General features: G+C 49.1%; 1 long non-coding RNA gene across 1 annotated transcript in view; it reads right to left on the minus strand.

The window, feature by feature from the left end:
* Positions 1 to 12,404, minus strand: part of LOC144785340 (uncharacterized) — a 4,610,862-nt gene that overhangs the window by 203,597 nt on the left and 4,394,861 nt on the right. The window lies entirely within an intron of this gene.

Below are 12,404 nucleotides of genomic sequence, written 5' to 3' on the forward strand. Positions count from 1 at the left end.
GGATGGTTCAGAGTAGCTTTAATGAGCAGAATGCTTGGATAGCTGTACAAGGACGGGGAAATAATGAGTCCTGTTTCGTCAAAGTCCTGACGCGTTTCGAGAGTATAGTCCCTCTTCCTCAGAGGACGACGAGTAAATTACAGGGAGGCTGGAAGCAGTTCCACATATATGGCACGCCCCTGTTTGGGCGGTACTGGATGCACATTGCCTCATGGAACTTGTAGTCCAGCTGTGATGATTCTCGCTGATACTTCAGTCCCGTCTTCTTGCGCTGCACATCAAAGGCATCCTCTGGGCATCCCCTCGCCAGCCAGTCGACATCTCGGGTATGGGGCAGGGGACGGCATGATGTCCGTAGACCCAGCAAACTGGATGTTTGCTAACTCCTCCCAAGTTGCCGTGTGGCGGTGCTCAGCGCGTGCAGTTTTGCTGCGGGGCTCAAAGTTCCATCAAAGCGCTGTATGCACTCTTGCGGCGGGTGCTGCATAGAATGGTGATGGAACCATTCAACATATGCCGCTCACGTGAAAGGATCACTGCACACTCGCGGGGATGGTTCAGAGTAGCTTTAATGAGCAGAATGCTTGGATAGCTGTACAAGGACGGGGAAATAATGAGTCCTGTTTCGTCAAAGTCCTGACGCGTTTCGAGAGTATAGTCCCTCTTCCTCAGAGGACGACGAGTAAATTACAGGGAGGCTGGAAGCAGTTCCACATATATGGCACGCCCCTGTTTGGGCGGTACTGGATGCACATTGCCTCATGGAACTTGTAGTCCAGCTGTGATGATTCTCGCTGATACTTCAGTCCCGTCTTCTTGCGCTGCACATCAAAGGCATCCTCTGGGCATCCCCTCGCCAGCCAGTCGACATCTCGGGTATGGGGCAGGGGACGGCATGATGTCCGTAGACCCAGCAAACTGGATGTTTGCTAACTCCTCCCAAGTTGCCGCGTGGCGGTGCTCAGCGCGTGCAGTTTTGCTGCGGGGCTCAAAGTTCCATCAAAGCGCTGTATGCACTCTTGCGGCGGGTGCTGCATAGAATGGTGATGGAACCATTCAACATATGCCGCTCACGTGAAAGGATCACTGCACACTCGCGGGGATGGTTCAGAGTAGCTTTAATGAGCAGAATGCTTGGATAGCTGTACAAGGACGGGGAAATAATGAGTCCTGTTTCGTCAAAGTCCTGACGCGTTTCGAGAGTATAGTCCCTCTTCCTCAGAGGACGACGAGTAAATTACAGGGAGGCTGGAAGCAGTTCCACATATATGGCACGCCCCTGTTTGGGCGGTACTGGATGCACATTGCCTCATGGAACTTGTAGTCCAGCTGTGATGATTCTCGCTGATACTTCAGTCCCGTCTTCTTGCGCTGCACATCAAAGGCATCCTCTGGGCAACCCCTCGCCAGCCAGTCGACATCTCGGGTATGGGGCAGGGGACGGCATGATGTCCGTAGACCCAGCAAACTGGATGTTTGCTAACTCCTCCCAAGTTGCCGCGTGGCGGTGCTCAGCGCGTGCAGTTTTGCTGCGGGGCTCAAAGTTCCATCAAAGCGCTGCAGCGCAAGAAGACGGGACTGAAGTATCAGCGAGAATCATCACAGCTGGACTACAAGTTCCATGAGGCAATGTGCATCCAGTACCGCCCAAACAGGGGCGTGCCATATATGTGGAACTGCTTCCAGCCTCCCTGTAATTTACTCGTCGTCCTCTGAGGAAGAGGGACTATACTCTCGAAACGCGTCAGGACTTTGACGAAACAGGACTCATTATTTCCCCGTCCTTGTACAGCTATCCAAGCATTCTGCTCATTAAAGCTACTCTGAACCATCCCCGCGAGTGTGCAGTGATCCTTTCACGTGAGCGGCATATATATATATATATATATATATATATATATATATATATATATATATATATATATATATATATATATATATATATATATATATATATATATATATATATATATATATATATATATATATATATCCTCAAGCTACATACAGGTTGAGTAAATTAAAGCTATACACGCCTATTTTTTTTGTCAAGCTTTATTCGATTAATTAAAATCATAAAAGCAGTTACATAACAATTTTAGTGAATTTAAAAACACGCCTATTTATACTTACATTTGTGATATTAGGCTCTGGACTATTTTGGCTACGAAATTCTGCTAAATCAATAGTCCCTACTGGGTATTATGTACCTCCACCTCCACAGAATGAAATCAACCCCATCTTTTCTCTCAGGGCGCTGCAGCTTGCACAGAGAAGGTAGACACTTTTTGCTCCTTGTGGGTCTGCAATGTACATCAGTAGACAACTTTCAGTAATGCATTGCAGATACGATGTGCATCAACCCTCTGATGCCACATTCTCTTCATCACATCAAGATGCGTTAGCACACGATTGTGCTGGTCGCAAGCTTCTGGGGATCCCATAACAATTATTCCTGACATTATTTGGCAATGAGAACTCAAATGAATGGCTCATAATGTTGATCCCCATTGGAAGTTGGCCAATGCACCATCCATCAACTTCACCATATCAAACAAATATGGCTGAAGTGCACATTGCTGCAATAGCGGTAATGACTTTCCTCATCGAAGGTGACACCTTGCTCTCTCTGTGATTCAATTTGCCACATGTTTTCACTGGCTAATCTTAAAGCGGCTCACACTTAAAAATTACAGACAATTAAATGCCCAGCTGCGGTCTTTAGGGGGTACTTTCAGTTATTCGGCTTCAATGATGCTTCACACTTTATTTGTAGGTGAAATTTATCAAACCTTTCCCATAATTTTAGAGTCAAATGACATGTTAGGCAGAAAAATTAATCATAGTAGCATTGGTTCGGGACCAATTATAACCAGGGCTCCCTGTTTTGTGGTATTAGTTTTTTTAACATTTCCGTCTGTTTTTATCCATATTTAATTTTTGGCCATATCAATAGTATTTATCCATATTTATTTTTTGGTTTGAGAATAAATGGAGTCAAAATAGGTACATTTCCACATTTATTTAACTAATAAACATGCGCTCATACTTTGATGCCTGTCGCGTTTTAGAAAATTTTGCAGCCGAATATAGCAAAACACTACTCCCACAGATAAATATTAGCAATTTACTACACATATATTTTAACATATGCCTGCATTTAAACATATCAACCTGTTTTTTAACTCTGCATGCTACCAATCTGCTCATCTGTTGTCTTGGAATTCACACAGACAGCATGGAAAGTCACTCAGAAGCACAATTGTCAGTATTTTTCCACTTTTAAAAATAAATGCAGACAGGAAACACTTTATTTTCTGTCTGTATTCATCTGTAAAACCCAGTCAAAACGGAAAACTATGAGTCTTAATTATAATTAATTTCTCATCTCTTTTCTTTATCCATATAGCATGGTCTAATACTTTATGTAAATCCTTTCATCCCATTATAGTACATATATTATCATGTATGAGAAGCAAACAAATTCTAATACAAGTTTGTCAAATAGAAATGCCTACATAACACAACCATGCTCACGTGTGCTTTGCCCATTTTTGTAAAATGTTGTGTCAAGCATAGGCTGCTCATCACTGTACCCACGGCACACCAATCTTTCGTTATTTTTCACTTTAATATTGTATTGAGTGAAGTTATTACTGATCCCTCCATTTCTCAGCAAATCTTTGTTTTATTGCAGAGAACCTCTTGTTGCTTGCCACCTGTCATCAGCTTTCATACTACATCATATTTTTGTTTTCCTATTTGTATTTAACCCCTTGCATGCTCGGGACGGCCGCCGGCAGTTATGCATCAGGGTGGGCGTGTGCGGAGGACGGCCTGCGGCCGTCCGAATCCCGCCCACTATTTAAATCACCCGCACTGCGGCGGAATTTGCGCTGCATGCAAGGGGTGAAACTTGTTTGGAATCTGCCGTAATTCCAGACTTTCTGCTTCCAAGTTTGCTACTGGCTTAGTTAGGTTTTACAGCTAGGATTTGCTATTCTGTCCTCCCTTGTGTTCTTTGGAAACCACTTTCATAATCGTGTCCTGGGCAGGTGGAGTGTTTGCAGCCAAAAACCTGATTTAAATTGTGTTGTGTTGTCAGAAATTCCAGATATGATTCTCTCAGCCCTGGCTGGCAGTGGTTGGTGCCAGCGGTGTCTGGCACTGATCGGGGGTGGAGTGGTGGATGGGGGGGTGGGGGTGAGATTGAATAAAAAATGTAATTCAACTTACCTGCTTGCCGATCCTCCTGGGCGTGTCTCTCTTCCTTCCGCCTACAGGAACAGGAAGCACCCTGGAAGCACCCAGGCTCCCCAGAGCTAATCACAGCGCTGCAATGCAGCGTTGTGATTGGTCTTAGCGTCATGGCTCATCGCTCAGATGGGGAGTGTGGGCCTGGGAATGTTCTCCTCCCTGGCTTTAATGCAGCCTGGGTGGAGAAGAGGTAAAGTGCGCATGACTGTTATGGTTGGCCAGAGAGGGCCGGCCAAACAGTCATGTGTGCTTAGGAGTGGGGCAAACCACTCCTCAACTGTTCTGACAGCCCCAGCTTGCCTCACAAAGCTGCTGTGCACGCAAAAAGGAAACAATAAAATTATAACTAAGTTATTGCATTTTATTTTTTCTTATACTGCTGAAAAAAAGCAGTGGGGCGATGCTCCACCTCCTTAGCAGAGAAGCCGCCACTGGTCAGTGCATAATGTGTCAGAGGCTCTGTATAGTCCCTGTCTCTTGCTGACCCAGGTCTGTGCTTCTACTCATATCTTCAGCATGCAATTCAACCTAATAATTGCCTGCTTTTCTGCGCCTGATCTTATTCTCATTGTTTTTTGCTCCTGACATTCCAAGTCTAAAACTACAGCGGTCCTAGTCCATATTCAAACTTTAATGCAAATCATTTTTAAAACTGAGACTTATATATAAACCATATGGAAGGTGTAGTGTCCTGCTGGGCACGGTATAGTGTTCCAGAAATGTGCTGTAGACACACCCTACACTTACCCATCACAGGCTTAAACGGTCAGGTGACCCTTGCACATGCCCTGGGCCGGTTGTTAGTACCATATAGTAGTGCCTGTGTTGTTATTCCATCGACATGTGGGCCTAGGGAAAAGACACTACAATAGTGAGCAGCTAATCTGCTCCTCGTGTAGGTGTGCAGCATTTCTGAAGTTCAGCATAGTGGAAAGTGTAGCCTGTGGTGAAGGCAACTCTGCCAGCACATCAGGCCACCCGGCAAGCAAGCACCAGCATGGAAAGGTGCCCAGCAGGCACAGCAGTGTTGGGAGTTGAGAGGAGGACAGCCCCAACAAGAGTATGCGCCCCAGGACCCTTAAAGTAAGGAAGAGCATGTCCATGCCATAACATACTGAGGCGTGTAGACGCCCCCAATAACCACGGTAGCCAGTTGTGAGGGTTAACTATATTTATTCACCGGAGCGCCGGGAACAGCCTTTCACCCTAATCCTGCGGTCGGCGCCAATGACCTAAGATGGCCGCCTTCCTCTTCCGGTCCCGCTCTTCCGTTTCCTGTTATCGTGACGCTAGACCGTCACCACATATCTCCCCCCTTTTATGCAATGACAACAAAATTCTAGTCCTTAATTATAGTCCATTTCAAAGTCTCTGAACTTCATCGGGACCTTTACTGTCCTACCGGCTCTGGTTTTCCTCTCGCCATCTCCTGTTCTTCCGTTCTGTACCTCTCCATTGCTCCTTCCGCTTGCTTCCTCCTTTACCTTTTCCATCACCTCCTTGACCGATCTTTCCTTGCTCCCGCCGTCTATTCCTTCCTCTGCCCTGTATTCTCCATTGCCTTCCACGCTGCTCTCTCCTACTTGCCCCCTTCCTTCTTCTACACTTTCTTCATCTCTTCCGCTACTTTCTCGTTTTCCTTCATCTACGTTCACTGAGTCCTCCTCCATCTCTGTTCCCCACTTAAGGATCTTGCTGCATTTCGCCATTCTGTCCTGCGACCACACCTTGCCGTCGCTGAGCAAGGCCGACCGGGCATATGGCTCAATCATGCGTAGGGGCGGTGAAAACTTGCTTTCCCCTTTCCTCTTTAAGATGGGAGATTTTACCTTGACCCAGTCGCCCTTCTCCAACTCCACTCCTTGTACATTACGCCTTTTGTTAAAATGTTCAGTGTATACATCTCGTGCTCTCTCTAAGTTCTTTCTGACCACCGCCGGTGACCACTTACTTTGCACCACCAAGTTTTTCCAAGCCATGTTGTCCTTCGTGAAGGCATCTCTTCCTCTCAACACTTTGAACGGGCTGTACCCTGTGCTCCCCGGCGTTATTCGGTAAGCCCATAGCATTTTCAACAATTCTCTCTCCTAGTCCAGTCCATCATCAATGGCCGCTTGTATGGTGCCCATTATCACCCGGTTGAAGCGTTCCACTTGGCCGTTACCTGCCGGGTGATAGATGGGGGTGTGGTTTACCACAATTCCATTTCTGGTGGTGAACTCTTCCCACTTAGTAGACACGAACTGCGGTCCATTGTCGCAGGTAATGATCTTAGGAATACCTTCCCTGATGAAAACATTACGTAGAAAGTCTATCACTGCTTCTGCGTCCACCTTCTCTTCAATGGCCACCTCAGGCCATTTGGAGTACCTGTCCACCATGACGATTGCGTACTTCTGCACTCCATCCTTATTGAGCACTGGTCCCATGATGTCCACCGACACCATTTCCCATGGTCCCTCCGGCATCGGGAATTTTCCTAACGCAGGTCTCATGATGCTCTGGGACTTATCGGCCTTTGCACACGACTCACATGCTCTTACATATCTCTCGACCTGGGCGTCAATGGCCGGCCACCAGTACGCCTGTCTCGCCAGGGCCTTGGTTTTGGTGATTCCCTGGTGCCCCTCATGCAGGAGTGCCATTAGGTGTTCGATTATTCCTTGCGGTGGAACTACCTTGTTGCCTCTTAGAAGAAATACCGGGTTCTCTGCCAGAGATAGTTCATCTCTCACTTCCCAGTATCGTCTTAGTGCCTCCTTCAGGTGTCTCTTTTCTGGCCATCCGTGGGTGACATATCCCTTGATCACTTCCATGTCTTCATCTGCCTTGTAGGCTTCCTCCCATTCTTGTGCACTAATTACTCTTTCCATGTCTTGGACTGTGGCCACGATGTATCCTTCCCACTGTGGATGCCCATGTTCGTTCGCTTCCTCCATGGCCGCCGCTCTACTCAAGAAATTGGCTACCTTGTTCTGTGGCCCTGGTATATGTTCAACGTCATATACAAAATCCAACAGACGCAGTGTCATTTTGGCAATTCTCGGTGTGGCATGTGCATGACCGCTGGACGTCAGCACCTTGATCAACGGTTTGTGGTTCGTCCTCACCAAGAACTTTGCACCCCATAGGTACTGTCTAAATCTCTCCATAGCCCATACGACCACCAGCATCTCCTTCTCTATGACGCTAAACTTTTCTTCGTTGGGCGCCAACGATTTTGAGGCAAAACATATTGTGGATGTCTCCCCACTCTCCGACTGCTGCATTAGCACCGCTCCTAGCCCTCGGTCGCTGGCGTCTGTCGTCAAAATGGAATTTGCATCGGGATCAAACCTCGTGAGAGGAATGGCTTTGCTCATCTCTCCTTTCAAAGTCTCGAACTCCTCTTGTTCCTCCTGGTTCCACTGAAATCCATTCCTGTCTTTCAAAAGTTGCCGTAAGTGATGGGTTTTTGTGGCAAAGCGTGGAATGAATTTGCTGTAAAATTCAGTCATTCCCAGGAATGACCTGACGTCCTCCTTCTTGCTCGGGGTTGGTGCGTCCATGATGGTTTGCATGTTGGTTCTTTTGGGTTCAATCCCTTTTCCACTCACTTCATGTCCCAGGTATGTGACTGATTGCACCCCGAACTTGCATTTAGACCATTCCGCCGTCAATCCATTTTCTTGCAGGGTGTGTAGAACCATGTGCAGCTTCTCATCGTGTTCCATTTTAGTTTCTCCCATGACCAGAATGTCATCCTGGAAGAACTGGACCTCTTTTTCTCTCCTGAACAGCTTGTGCATAAGGTTTTGGAATACCGCGGCCGCGGAGGCCAGGCCGAACGGCATCCTTACGAACTCGTAACAGCCGAAGGGGGTTATGAATGACGTGAGGTGGGTGCATGCAGGTTGCAACTTGACCTGGTGGTATGCAGATGACAAGTCTATTGTGGAAAACCACCGTTTGCCTTTGGTTTTAGCCAGCATCTCACTGATGTGAGGTAATGGAAACTTGTCGACCATGATGTTTTTATTGAGTTTTCTGAGGTCGACACATAGCCTCACCTTGCCGTTCGGTTTCTGTGCCACTACTAGAGGCGAAAGCCATTCCGCACTCTCGATGGCCCTTATGACTCCTTCCCTTTCCAGTCTGTCAAGTTCTGCCTGAACCGCTTCTCTGCACCGGAACGGGATGTTCCTCACCTTGTGGACGACAGGGACTGTACCTTCCTTCAGCTTTATGAGGTGTCTGTACTTGATCAGTTCTCCTATTTTTCCGTTAAAGACCTTGGGGTAAGCCTTATGCCAGACCTCCCCTTTGTCCTCCCCTTCCATGTCCATTAGCAAGATCTTTTCAGTTCCACCTGGATTCAACATTATGCCTAGTGCACCTTGGTCCTTCCAGCTGAGCACCGAAGGCCCTTTTTCTGCAATGTATAATTTGCAGTTCGCCTGGTGTCCTCTGAACTCAAATACTAAAGGGCAGTACCCTAACATTGGGATCTTCTGTCCAGTGTATGTTACTGGCCTCACATCCATTGGTTGCAGTTCTTCTTCTCTTTGGGCCCCAAACTTCTCTTCCCAGACCTTCCTCTGGATTATGGAGATGGGTGCTCCGCTGTCTGCGATCATTTCCATCGATACTCCTCCTATGCTCATTGTTAGTTTTGGTTTGTCCGTCTCTTCACCATCCATTTCTAGTACTTGCACATCGATGTAGAGTATTCCTTCCAGGTCCTCTTCTTCTTCCTGGTCCACTACCTCTCCCTGTCGTTCCTGGTCCAGGTATTTTATCGTGGCTCTTCTGGGTTTCCGGCGGCACACCTTCTCGTAGTGCCCGAACACACCACAGAATGAGCATTTAGCTCTGAACGCGGGGCATACTTTGCCATTCCCCAGATGTGACGTGCTGCCACATCTATAACAACTACCCTTGTTTGTCCTCTGGTCGGCAAAGCTGGATTGGGGTGTCCGTTTTTCGTCTTGTCTTCTTTGTTGGTCCCTTGCCCCCACTCTCTCGTTCCTTCCTGGTGTTGCTATCTTGCACACCGTCTGTGAGCCTCCTGATTCTTTCCGAGCCGCTTGCGCGCACCTCTTTGACATCTCCGCCTTTTTCACCATGGCCCATACCTCCTTCAGGGGAGCGTCACCATTGACCCACAGTTTTTCCTGAATGTGAGTGCTGGATGTGTGCATAATAATCTGGTCCCTGATTAAGTCATCATGCAGCGTACCAAACTTGCACGTCAAAGCCAATTTTTGTAATGCTACCACGTATTCATCCACAGATTCTCCTCCCTTTTGCTTTCTCTGAAAGAAGTTGTGTCGGTCTATGGCTACGCAGACCACTGGCCTGTAGTGCGCGTCCATGTCTGCAATGGCGTGGCTGAACACGTCCGTGTCCGCAGCATCTCTCGTGACCTTGACAATGTTATCATACACTCTGATCCCCTCGGGACCCAAATTGTGCAACAATATTTTCTTCCTCCTCTGACTCGAGAATTGCGCCTCGCCTTCTTCCTGTAGGGCCTCTAGGTAGTTGAGGAAGTACCTTTTCCAGTCCTCCCATTGCATATCTGGTTCCCCGCTCTTCGCCAGGAATGGTACCATGTGGGTGAGGGAGGTTGATTGTGCTGCCATCTTGTTGTCGCCCCTAGTTCCTGCCTGCTCAGGAAGACGCTTGCCAGGTGGGCTCCCTGGTGGGCGCTGTGCATCAGCTTCTTCGTTGCTGAGCTCGCCGTCAGTGGCGCTACCACTTGCTTTCACTTTGCTGGGCGTCTGCTGACTGCCCTTATGGCCTGTATCATTCACTCCAGATCCTTCCCCCTGAGGTTGCCGCGCCGCCAGCGTGCGAAGCTGTGCCTCTGACTAGAGGTGAGTGCTGCTGCACGGTGGTGAAGCCACAGAATGACCTTGCTCAGAGTTTCTGCTGCGTGCAGCCGCCCCTTGAAAAACCTTTCCTCCCTGCGCCTGCTCTTATGGGCGTACCTCTCTGCTTCCGTGTGTCTGCTAGCCCGTTGGTGCTGGCTGGGCTTCGGGGAAGATCTGTCTGGGCGTCTGGTGTCCACTGCCACGCTCCGGTGTGAGTTGCTTATCTGTTCGTTTTTTTTTTTCCCCGTGTTGTTCTCGACAGTGGTTTTGTGGTTCTTTCACTGTCTGGGGGCGGGGTTCTAAATCCCAGTCCTCGTCGCCATTTGTAGAAGCCCCCAATAACCACGGTAGCTAGTTGTGAGGGTTAACTATATTTATTCACCGGAGCGCCGGGAACAGCCTTTCACCCTAATCCCGCGTTCGGCGCCAATGACCTAAGATGGCCGCCTTCCGCTTCCGGTCCCGCCCTTCCGTTTCCTGTTATCGTGACGCTAGACCATCACCACAAGGCGCCCGCAAGCTGCCCCACCTATCGCTGTCTGTCCCAGTGAGTGAGGGTAGAAGAATGCCTTCCGGACATGGTGCAACTGACCTGAGCCTCGCACTGGAATCCACAGCCCTGCACATTCTGCCATCCCCAGAGAAGAGAGACAAGAGAGGTAACGGTGCCACAGTGGGAAGCAAGCGTGCCCAAAAGGCATCCCTGCTGTTAACGCTAACTGTGTGTGGAGGCCGGTCTGTCAACCTCGCTACCGTCGCAGTGCCCAGAGGAGCGACGCACTGATGTGGGCAGTAGCAACACACTGCAGCACCATCTCAAGAGGGACTTGAAGACGTTGGCCCCAACTGGATGCACTTAAGGGTATAGACAGGCCACCCTGCTTCAATTGACAAGTGGAACAACCCCTGCCTTTGTGTGCACAGAAGAATCAGCGGTGACAGCACTGTAGGAAGTGCCGCACCATCACAGAGGGAAGTCTGCAATGGTAGCAGCAACTCTTCAATGCCTATCATTTCCCCAGAAAAGGTAGGACAGAGGAAGAGAGCAACCTGCTCTTTGGTACATGGTGACACTACATGTCCCTACCTGCTGCCCTCGTCCGTTCATGCTGCCAACCTCTGCAACCCATTGAGGACAGCGACTACAGCGCCACCTGTCAGCCCACATCTGCAGTGCACCCGACGTGCTGAAGGCCTGAGGTTTGCCAGCACATAGAAAAGACTTGAGAGGCAAGCCAGGTAGGGTAGGGTAGATGTTTCCACAGGTTACCCGCATCTTCAAGCTTGCAGCGAGGAAAGGAGTCTGTTGGCACAATAAGCACTGCGGCCTGACAAGGGATGTCCAGCTGTTTGAACTTGCTGCCGGCAAATAAAAAGTGTATCCCCTCAAGAAAGAGGTGCACGACCAAGAGCCTGAGGCCGCACCAACACTGAATGTATCCTCGCACTGATGGCACCCGCGTAGTCGAGAGGACTGCGGCTGCCCTCTGGCAGCTCATGTGGCCAAAGAGACAGGAGAAAATCAGTGCCTGCAGCATCGTGGAGAGTGCGGAGACTGCAGCCGCCTTGAAAGAAAAATAGTGGATGTGGTGCCACGCAGCCGTTAGTTGCAGTTACTGCACCGCAGTAAAGAATGCGGTTGGCTGCAATTCCCTGATTGATTGATTGTAGCAAAGAAGTGGCCCACAGCTTGTACAGTCAGGCCATAAACAATCCACCCATGCGTTCCACAACACCCGCACCTGAGTGTTCAGCACTGGTGTGGTCCACGGCATCAGCGAGGCTGCAACGGGCGATAGAGAGTGCCTGCACCTCCCCAAGCATCAGCATGAAGCTGCGCAGACAAGGCTCAGCCTCAGGGCATGAGTCGGGGTATACGTGGGTGGACACCGTCCTCTCGCTTTTTACACAGGATGGACGCCGTCCACCCTGCCAAGAAGTTGGGTCCCGCTAAAAAAGATGCTGAATGCGTCCTTGTGTAAATTCCAAACACCGGATCACTTTCAGCAGTGGCTGTACGTTGTCTGCTTTCGATCGCAACAACATGCAGGCCGGGATGGAGCTCTCTTATTTCTGACTTCTGCTAGGCCCACAACAAAGGCCGAGTCTCAGGGGTCATCAGGCCTCCTCTTGTTGGAGTTTCCTGGCCGGCAGCAGTCAGGAGCCTCGCACCTGATGCAAATGCCGCAAAGGGGAAACAAAGGCTCACACCTTGTTAGCACTTCGCACATTCTTAAGAGTGGCAGCTGTTCAGTTCCCTGTTTAGGAGATCTGCATGCACTGTAAGAACGT

Source organism: Lissotriton helveticus, chromosome 10, assembly GCF_964261635.1.
Source record: "Lissotriton helveticus chromosome 10, aLisHel1.1, whole genome shotgun sequence".
NCBI classification, from domain to species: Eukaryota; Metazoa; Chordata; class Amphibia; order Caudata; family Salamandridae; genus Lissotriton; species Lissotriton helveticus.